Genomic DNA, 9495 nt, shown 5'->3' on the forward strand with positions numbered 1-9495 from the left:
TCCAGCCCCCCCGGAGCAGAGGAGGAACCTGTTTGGCGCGGGAGCAAAAGCCCCAGGGCGCACGCATGTTTTACGCATAAGCTAAACAAGCTGTAGCTTGGGGGGGCCACTGTTTTGGGGGCCCCTAAAAAAATTTAAAGAAAAAAGCAACTGGATGTACATTTCCTTTTTTTTAATACAGTGGTACCTCGGGTTACATACGCTTCAGGTTACAGACTCCCCTAACCCAGAAATAGCACCTCGGGTTAAGAACTTTGCTTCAGGATGAGAACAGAAATCGTGCTCCGGCGGCACAGCGGCAGCAGGAGGCCCCATTAGCTAAAGTGGTGCTTCAGGTTAAGAACAGTTTCAGGTTAAGTACGGACCTCCGGAATTAAGTACTTAACCCGAGGTACCACTGTAGTAATTTTTATTGCATTTTCCATTTTTTCATAATCACAGTTTCTGTACATAGTTCAATAAACTCAAGCATTGCTCTAACAGAGCATGGACCTCTTTATGACTTCCGTACATAATTCCTTTATTCTTAGCATTTCTGTAACCACTTTTTTTACCTTCTCCCTTATTTTTGTATTTCCCCTCATTAAATGCAAATCAGTTCCTTATATTCTCATTGCATAACATTTCAACTCAAACCTGCAAACGTTTTCAGATGTTTACAGGGCTGGGTGTACATTTCCAAAGCATAAGATAAAAAACAAATAAAATAAAACCTACATACAGCAACAGTGTTCTGTGTTGTGTAGGCTCCTATTTGTCATGTCCAAATACCTGCTCGGTCCATAAATTACCATATGGCATATATTCAACAATAACAAAACAGTGACAATTTGTTGTGGACAAAGGACAGCTGGACGTATAAAGGGCCCCATTACCTTCAGTAGCTTAGGGCCTCATCAAACCTAAATCTAGCCCTGCACACATCCCAGCCCTCTGCACCCAGCTGCAAATGGGTTGTGTGCCGGCGGGAGCGCCTCTGACCATGTGCAGAGTGTGTTTCTAGGCCAGCGCCGGAGTCTGCATTCAGGACCAGCTGGGGAAGTCTTAGTATACCCCACCGGATTCAAGGGTTAGTTGCTGCCGGCCCCATTGCACAGAAGGGTTTTGCTTCCAAATAACTAGGGAGAAGATGGGAGGCTCGTGAACCCACCGACTCATGAGTAGGCCCCGTTTAAGTCAGTCGGGAGAAGCAGGATTGGGCAAATCCCTGGCGCAACAAGCCTCCATCGTCTCCCAAAAGGGACACTCCCAAAACCATCATGACCCACTTTCTAGAAAAACCAAAATTTTGGATTGATTCAGCATCTTTATGGGTGGAAAGACAAGAGCATAGCTGTCAACTTTTCCCTTTTCTTGCGAGGAATCCTATTTGGAATAACAGAATTTCCCTTAAAAAAAGGAAAACGTTGACTGCTATGGACAAGAGCCTCTCCCCCACGACCCAGGACCTCATTTTTGGCATGCATTTAAACTAACCACGTCTACTCGGAAGTAAGCCCTGCTGAATCCAATGGGTCTTACTCCCAGGTAAGCGGGGCTAGGCTTGCATCCTAATGCAACATCAGCAAGAAAAACAATTAAAAACAAAACCACAGTGAAAGCAATTCCACAGAGGCAAAACAATTAAAAAACAGCTCCGTGTGGAATTGACAGCAATGTCAGAGCTAAAAACAATTTCGAATCCATTTAAAAGGTTTGCTGAAGGTGTTGCATAAAGACATGCAAAGCGGGAGAGTTTGCAAAGGGCAGGTTCCACCCAGTGCTTTTTTTCCTTTAAAAAAATGTTTTATTGTGTCCCCCCCCCCCACTGCTTGATTTAACACAGCTTCTCTCTCTCTGGAACCTACACATGCTCAGGAGACCTCTTGCCTAATTCCTTTGTGTTATTTATTTCCAGCGCTTGCTTCTAGGAAACACTCAAAAGTGGTTTCCTCCAGCTGTATTCCACAGCTGAGTCCTGACCAGGGCCAGATTTAGTTTTGATGAGGCCCTAAGCTACTGAAGGTAACGGGGGCCCTTTCTATGTCCAGCTGTCCTTTGTCCACAACAAATTGTCACTGTTTTTTGTGTTGAATATATGCTAGATGGTCATTTATGGACCTAATAGGTATCTCAAGCCATTTGCACATAACAAAATATGCATTTAATCAAAGTAATTGTCGAACTGAAATACAGTTAAGAAGTACATTAACAGTGAAATAATTATTAAGCTCTAACTTAAAATGATTTTTTATTCATAACTGTCAGGACTGCCGCTAGGTCCCAGCTCACAGAGGACCAACGCCCAGTGGATGTTATATACAAAAGTCTTTATTAAAGTCTAGTTTCCATTTCCAAGCTCTGGGCACGCAGACCCACGTCTCGACGCTAGACCGGCTAAGTCCCCTCTGACTCACTGCTCCACCCACACCAGTTTAAGATTCTAGCCCGGCTCCACCTCCTACGCTGTTCTTTCCTTCGCTGGGTCTTTCTGCCCTCTGGGGTTTCCTCCTTCCTGGACTCCTATGACGCTGAGCCTCCTGAGTCTTGCCCCTCCCTGCGGCGGGCTTTAGGACCTGGCTCCCTTTCTGGGCTCCCTGCTGTGCCGCGCTCCTGTACATTTGAACTTGGCGCGCGCGCCCAGCCGGTGACTTTCCTTCTGACCGTTTCCCCGCTTCCTGATGTGGGCGTTGCCAAACCTGACTCCTCTCCTCCCTCTGGTGGTGAGGACACTGGTCCCGACTCCTGGGACTCCCCCTCCCCACTGCGCTCTGGTGGAGAAGCTGGTCCTGATTTCCAACTGCTGCTCAGGGACTCCCCGCTAGCCCCTTCCTCCTGGGGCTTCCCCCCTGGAGCCCCCTTCGCTCTGGCCACCGGCGCTCCCTTCTGTGAGTCCTCCGATTCGCTAGAGAGGCTTGTGGAATAACTCTGGCCACTGTCACTGCCTGCGCCCCCCTCGTACTCCTCCTCCTCACTCTCCATTTGCTCCCCCTCCTGTGTCTCTCCTTCTGAACCCCTGACAATAACAAACTTAATAATGCAAACACATTGGTGTTTGGCAATAACAAAAGTTCCTTTAGAAACACAGTTTACAAAGACTCACAATCTAGTCTCTAGACACTTGCTATAAGATTAAATAATAATAGGTGTAAATATATGATGCAAACTACTAATAATTATAAATAGCACAATGTAGGCACCCTATATATAGAAATGAGCAAACTGGTGATATTTTAGGGAGCAGGCTAGGAGGTGGGGCCCATTGCTTACATCACAGGAGCCTATACAACACAAAACACTGTTGCTGTATGTAGGTTTTATTGTTTTTTATCTTATATTTTGGAAGTGTACATCCAGTTTTTTTCTTTAATTTTTTTGGGACCCCCCCCCCCAAGAGAGTGGGGCCCTAAACTATAGCTTGCTTAGCTTATACATAAATCCGGCACTGGTTCTGACAAGCTCTGGAGGTGAGCTCAATCCCATCCCATCTGTTGTGAAATTCACTTTATACACTGTGAGGCTCCCTTCCATCATCGTTACCGACAATTAGCCACAAGGAGGCAAAACAAGCAGCTCTGCAAAACTCTCATTTATAACAGCAGTTAAGGCTTTCTTGGGGAATTAGTCAATCCTTTGGACTTTAGTCAATCTCCTCTGAAACACCTGTGACCACTGGCGGAGCAAATTGCTGCTGAATGCATGCACCTTCCCACAGCAAACTCGTTCCCTGAATGCAGTGGCAGTGTGGTGCAGTGGTTGCAGCGCTAGATTTTAGAACCTAGAAAACGAGGCTCCCAATCCTTACTGGGCCATGGGGCTCGCTGGGTGACCTGGGTCCAGTCCCTGTCTCAGCCTAACCTACCTCACAGGGTTGTCGTAAGGCTACAGTGGGGAATCGCTGCCTCGAGCTTCCTTGGGAGAGGAGGTGGGAGATAAATGCAGTAGCGGATTTTTAAAACGACAGATTCCTATCCATGCACCAGCTATTGGCATGTTTAATACCAAGTGTTGAGCATCAGGCAGAGGGCCTTCTCGGTGGTGACTCCCACTCTGTGGAACGCCCTCCCATCAGATGTCAAGGGAATAAACAACTATCTGACTTTTAGAAGACATCTGAAGGCAGCCCTGTTTAGGGAAGTTTTTAATGGTTGATGTTTTACTGAGTTTGCTGTTTTCATTTGTTGGAAGCTTCGCAGAGTGGCTGGGGCAACCCAGTCAGATGGACGGCATAATAATAATAATAATAATAATAATAATAATAATAATAATAATAATAATACAGTGGTACCTTGGATCCATAAAGAAGGCTGATCGCCGAAGAATTGATGCTTTTGAATTATGGTGCTGGAGGAGACTCTTGAGAGTCCCATGGACTGCAAGAAGAACAAACCGATCCATTCTGAAGGAAATCAGCCCTGAGTGCTCACTGGAAGGACAGATCCTGAAGCTGAGGCTCCAATACTTTGGCCACCTCATGAGAAGAGAAGACTCCCTGGAAAAGACCCTGATGTTGGGAAAGATGGAGGGCACAAGGAGACGGGGACGACAGAGGACGAGATGGTTGGATAGTGTCTTCGAAGCTACAAACATGAGTCTGACCAAACTGCGGGAGGCAGTGGAGGACAGGAGTGCCTGGCGTGCTCTGGTCCATGGGGTCACGAAGAGTCGGACACGACTAAATGACTAAACAACAACAACAACACCTTGGGGTACATACGGTTCAGGTTACATACGCTTCAGGTTACAGACTCTGCTATCCCAGAAATAGTACCTTGGGTTAAGAACTTTGCTTCAGGACAAGAACAGAAATCGTGCTCCAGCGGCGCAGCAGCAGCAGCAGGAGGCCCCGTTAGCTAAAGTGGTGCTTCAGGTTAAGAACAGTTTCAGGTTAAGAACAGAACTCCGGAATGAATTAAGTACTTAACCTGAGGTACCACTGTAATAATAATAATAATAATAATAATAATAATAATAATAATAATATGAGCCTAACCATACCCAGCTGCCAACTCGCACAGATTCCCTTATCTTTGTTCTTTTCAATGGCCCATCACCCAGGCAATCACCTCACCGGAAAGCTAGCCTGGCTTATATTTTAACTTCACACACAGCCTGCTTCCTCCCCATCAGTTTTTAATGGTTCATATTTTGTTGCATTATTATTATTATTATTCTGTTGGGAGCTGCCCAGAGTATCTGGGGAAACCCAGACAGATGGGCGGGGTATAAATAATAAATTATTATTATTATTACAAAGGGGAGGAGAGAAGTCCAGGAGATGCTTTAGAATCTTGTTCCTATGTGACTGCAAAATTTTAATCTGAAAAAGCAAATAAATAAATTTATTTTTTTAAAAAAAACCAACATCCTGCCCTTTCCCTGAGCTCCTTTTCTTGCGTCGGATGGTGTCCTTGAGCAGAGATTAGTGGCCTTTGCTTCGCCGGATGCAGAGATGTGGGGGGGTTGAGGAATCTCCCAACCGTGCATGTTGCTGGAACGTTGCCTGTTGCTCGGTCAGGTTTGCAGTTCGGTGCGCTGTACTTTTTGATCTGGGACAATCCAGCCTTTGGAAGGTCGCCCACCCACATCGCCTGCTCAGCCCTGTTTTATCAGAAATTCTCCCAATGATTCAACAAAGCCGAGTCTGGAATAAAATGCATTGACCGTTCTTCCTGTCCACAAAATATCACAAAGCCGTTTGGCGGCAAGGTGTGGGAATCTGATCAATGCCAGGTCCCAGGACCGGAGCCATAGCTGTTACCGTATTTTTCGTTCTATAGGACGCACCCGACCATAGGACGCGCCTTGTTTTAGAGGGGGAGAACAAGAAAAAAAATTCTCCCCCTCTCTGCTCAGCGCCCCTTCAGCGAAGCGGCAGGAAAAACAGAGCCCCTTCCATTTCTCCTGCCGCTTCGCTGAAGGGGCGCTGTGCAGAGAGAGGGAGATTTTTTTTTCTTGTTCTCCCCCTCTAAACAAGGTGCGTTCAGTGTGTTCAAGGTGCGTTCAGTCGCCTTCTGTGAAGGCAACCCGAAGCCTCCGGAGATCCTCCCCACTGCCAGCCCCACAAGCTCGGGGGGCAGCGGGAAGGCGGTGGGGGGAACCGCCAGCCTCAAATATCCCTGAAGCCTTCGGAGCGCAGCGCAAGTTCCCGCTGCGCTCCGCAGGCTTCAGGTTCCTTTTGCTGAAGCCAAGAGAGTCTTGCTCTCCCAGCGGCGGCTATCCCTGAAGCCTGGAGAGCGAGAGGGGTCAGTGCGCACCGACCTCTCTCGCTCTCCAGGCTTCAGCGAAAGCAACGCGAAGCCAAGGAGCACAGAGGGAGCGCTCCCTCTGGGCTTCGGAGGCTTTGCGTTGCTATCGCTGAAGCCAAGGAGCCTGCATTCGCTCCAGAGGACGCACACACATTTCCCCTTAATTTTTGGAGGGGGAAAAGTGCATCCTATAGAGCGAAAAATACGGTAACTTTTCCCTTTTCTTGTGAGGAATCCTATTCAGAATAAGGGAATTTCCCTTTAAAAAAGGGAAACGTTGACAGCTATGACCAGAGCAACCGTTGGGCACATGGAGGCAACTGCCTCAGGTGACAGAAACGTAGAGGTGGCGACGACACCACTTCCTTGACTGTTCCCCTCTGTTGTGGGGCAGAAGCAGTGGCGGAGCAAGGTGGGTGCAGACCGCCGCTGGTGTCATCTCCTAGGCAGGTGACATTTGGCGCACTGCCCACCCGCGACTCCTACCTACCCCGAGCTGTCAGGCGAAGCGGGAAAGCTGCGCTGCTTTGCCGGTGGCCTCCACCCTTTCCCCTTCATTACAAGGAACCAGGCAGAGGGTCTTCTCCGTGGTGGCACCCGCCCTGTGGAACGCCCTCCCGCCAGATGTCAAAGAGAAAAACAACTACCAGGCTTTTAGAAGACATCTGAAGGCAGCCCTCTTTAGGGAAGCTTTTAATGCTTGATGTATTACAGTATTTTAATATTTTTTTGGAAGGCCCCCCCACCATTGCAAAGAAGTTTGTGGGCTGTGCATTTTCGGGGTTTGGCTTCCGATCATCTGGGTCACCTGCAGTTGTTTTGGTGCCGGGTGATTGACAGGTGGGCAGGCCCCGCCGGCCGGATCCTGTCCCCTACTCCCACAGAAAGGTGTGCCAGCTTTTCTCTATCTCTCTCTCCCCCTCCTTTTCTGGCAAAGTTTCTGCATCTGATCTGACAAGGAGAAAGTTAATGGCCTGGAAAAGCTTTTAGTGCAAGTCGGCCAGCGCATTCTAGGAAGAACCAAGGTTTTGGGAAGTTCCTGCTAAATGAGAAATGCTTTTCATTTCCTCCTACGTGTAAGGAGAGATCGTTGTCTTTCTCTTCCTTGCCTGCCTTCCCTCGAATGTCTAGCCTTTCACCTGGATAATTAAAAGGGCTATTAACAGTCTAGTGGCGTATTTGTGTGTGTGTTCCTAAGAGTTATTCTATGGGTGTATATTAGGAGAAATTCTCATTACAATGCTGAAGTTTCATGAAGACTCCCCCCCCCCCCCCCGATCTGGTGTGGAAATCTGGAGAACTGAATTTTAAAGGTGGAAAAATGAGAAATGTAGACACAGGCTGAATTCGACATATATATCCATCTCCATCTTTGGCCCTGGAGCTGTTAGGAATAAATCCTAGCCGAAATCCAATTATCGTCCTGATTATCTCAGCAGGGCGTTCCTTAAAAAAGGCCTGTGACGAAGGTGATGAACAAAATAGAATGACCCTTCTGTATTATGGTCATTAGAGGGTCAGGTGATTTGGGGGGGGCATGGGAATAATGGGCAAGATTTGGGGAGCACTTCTAACTAGGACTGTGTTTCATTTCCTTCTGGAAATTTGATTGCAGACTTCCTGCAGGTGCCCCAGGAAGCAGATGTTATATCAAAACAAAACCCACGTTCTTATTTTTGATGATAAATTCTATTTTAGAGCCCTTCTGAGATGCTGCTATGAAAAACACACAAGCGTGGTCTAAAATAAAGTATCGTCATGAGTTTAGCGGGGAGGAGGCAGGCTGTGTGTGAGGTTAAAATATAAGTCAGGTTAGCTTTCTAGTGTGGTGATTGCCTGGGTGATGGGCCATTGAAGAGAACAAAGATAACGGGCTCTGTGCGAGACGCAACTGGTATGGTTAGGCTCATATTATTATTATTATTAGTAGTAGTAGTATTATTAGTAGTAGTATTATTAATAATAATAATAATATGCCACCCATCTGACTGGGTTGCCCCAGCCACTCTGGGAAGCTTCCAACAAATGAAAACAGCAAACACAGTAAAACATCAAACATTAAAAACTTCCCTAAACAGGGGTGCCTTCAGATAACTGTCTATTTCCTTGACATCTGATGGGAGGGCATTCCACAGGGCAGGTGCCACCACCGAGAAAGCCCTCTGCCTGGTTCTCTGTAACTTCACTTCATAGAATAATAGAATCTTGAGAGTTGAAAGGGACCCCTGAGTGTCATCTAGTCCAACCGCCTGCGATGCCAGAATCTCAGCTAAAGCATCCATGACAGGTAGGCCCACCAATGTTTCATCTTCAGATTGTACATATGTGAGAGCCAGTGTGGTGTAGTGGTTAAGAGCGGTAGTCTCGTAATCTGGGGAACTGGGTTCGCGTCTCCGCTCCTCCACATGCAGCTGCTGGGTGACCTTGGGCCAGTCACACTTCTCTGAAGTCTCTCAGCCCCACTCACCTCACAGAGTGTTTGTTGTGGGGGAGGAAGGGAAAGGAGAATGTTAGCCGCTTTGAGACTCCTTAAAGGGAGTGAAAGGCGGGATATCAAATCCAAACTCTTCTTCTTCTTCTTCTTCTTCTTCTTCTTCTTCTTCTTCTTCTTCTTCTTCTTCTAAATAAGCCACGTATTCTAAAGACACTGCAGTCTCTGCTGTGCCTCATTGCCAGAAGCAACAGGAACGCTGAGTAAGCGCCGAGAACCCCTGGAATCCCGCGTTGCTTGGAGACTGGAAACGCTTCTTGTTTCAAAATTATTATTAATATGCAAATCTGACCAATTAACCAGTGGATTAATCAACTAATTAACGCTTATATGATTAATCAGTGTGCAATCCTATACAGTCACACCTTGGTTTGCGAACAGCTTAGTTCACGAACGTGAACGTCACAAACCCGGAAGTAGGCGTTCCGGTTTGCGAGCTTTGCCCCGGAAGCTGAACGTCTGGCGCAACTTCCGATTGGCTGCAGGACGCTCCTGTAGCCAATCGGAAGCTGCGCCTTGGTTTCCAAATGTTTCAGAAGTCAAACGGACTTCCGGAATGCATTCTGTTCGAAAACCAAGGTACGGCTGTACACAGTTACTCAGCCCTGTTGAACTCAATGTGGCTTACGTCTGAGTAGACATAGAGGAGAGAAATGTGAAGATTTCTATCATCAGGTGTCCCATGGAGCGTCTTTAGGTGTTAGTAGGGGATTTTTGATATTTTTTTTTCTGGGAATAGCAGACTTCCTACCTCCACCACCCAGATTACAATTGCTT

This window comes from Podarcis gaigeae (genome assembly GCF_964106915.1).
Source record: "Podarcis gaigeae genome assembly, chromosome: 4".
Taxonomy (NCBI): domain Eukaryota; kingdom Metazoa; phylum Chordata; class Lepidosauria; order Squamata; family Lacertidae; genus Podarcis; species Podarcis gaigeae.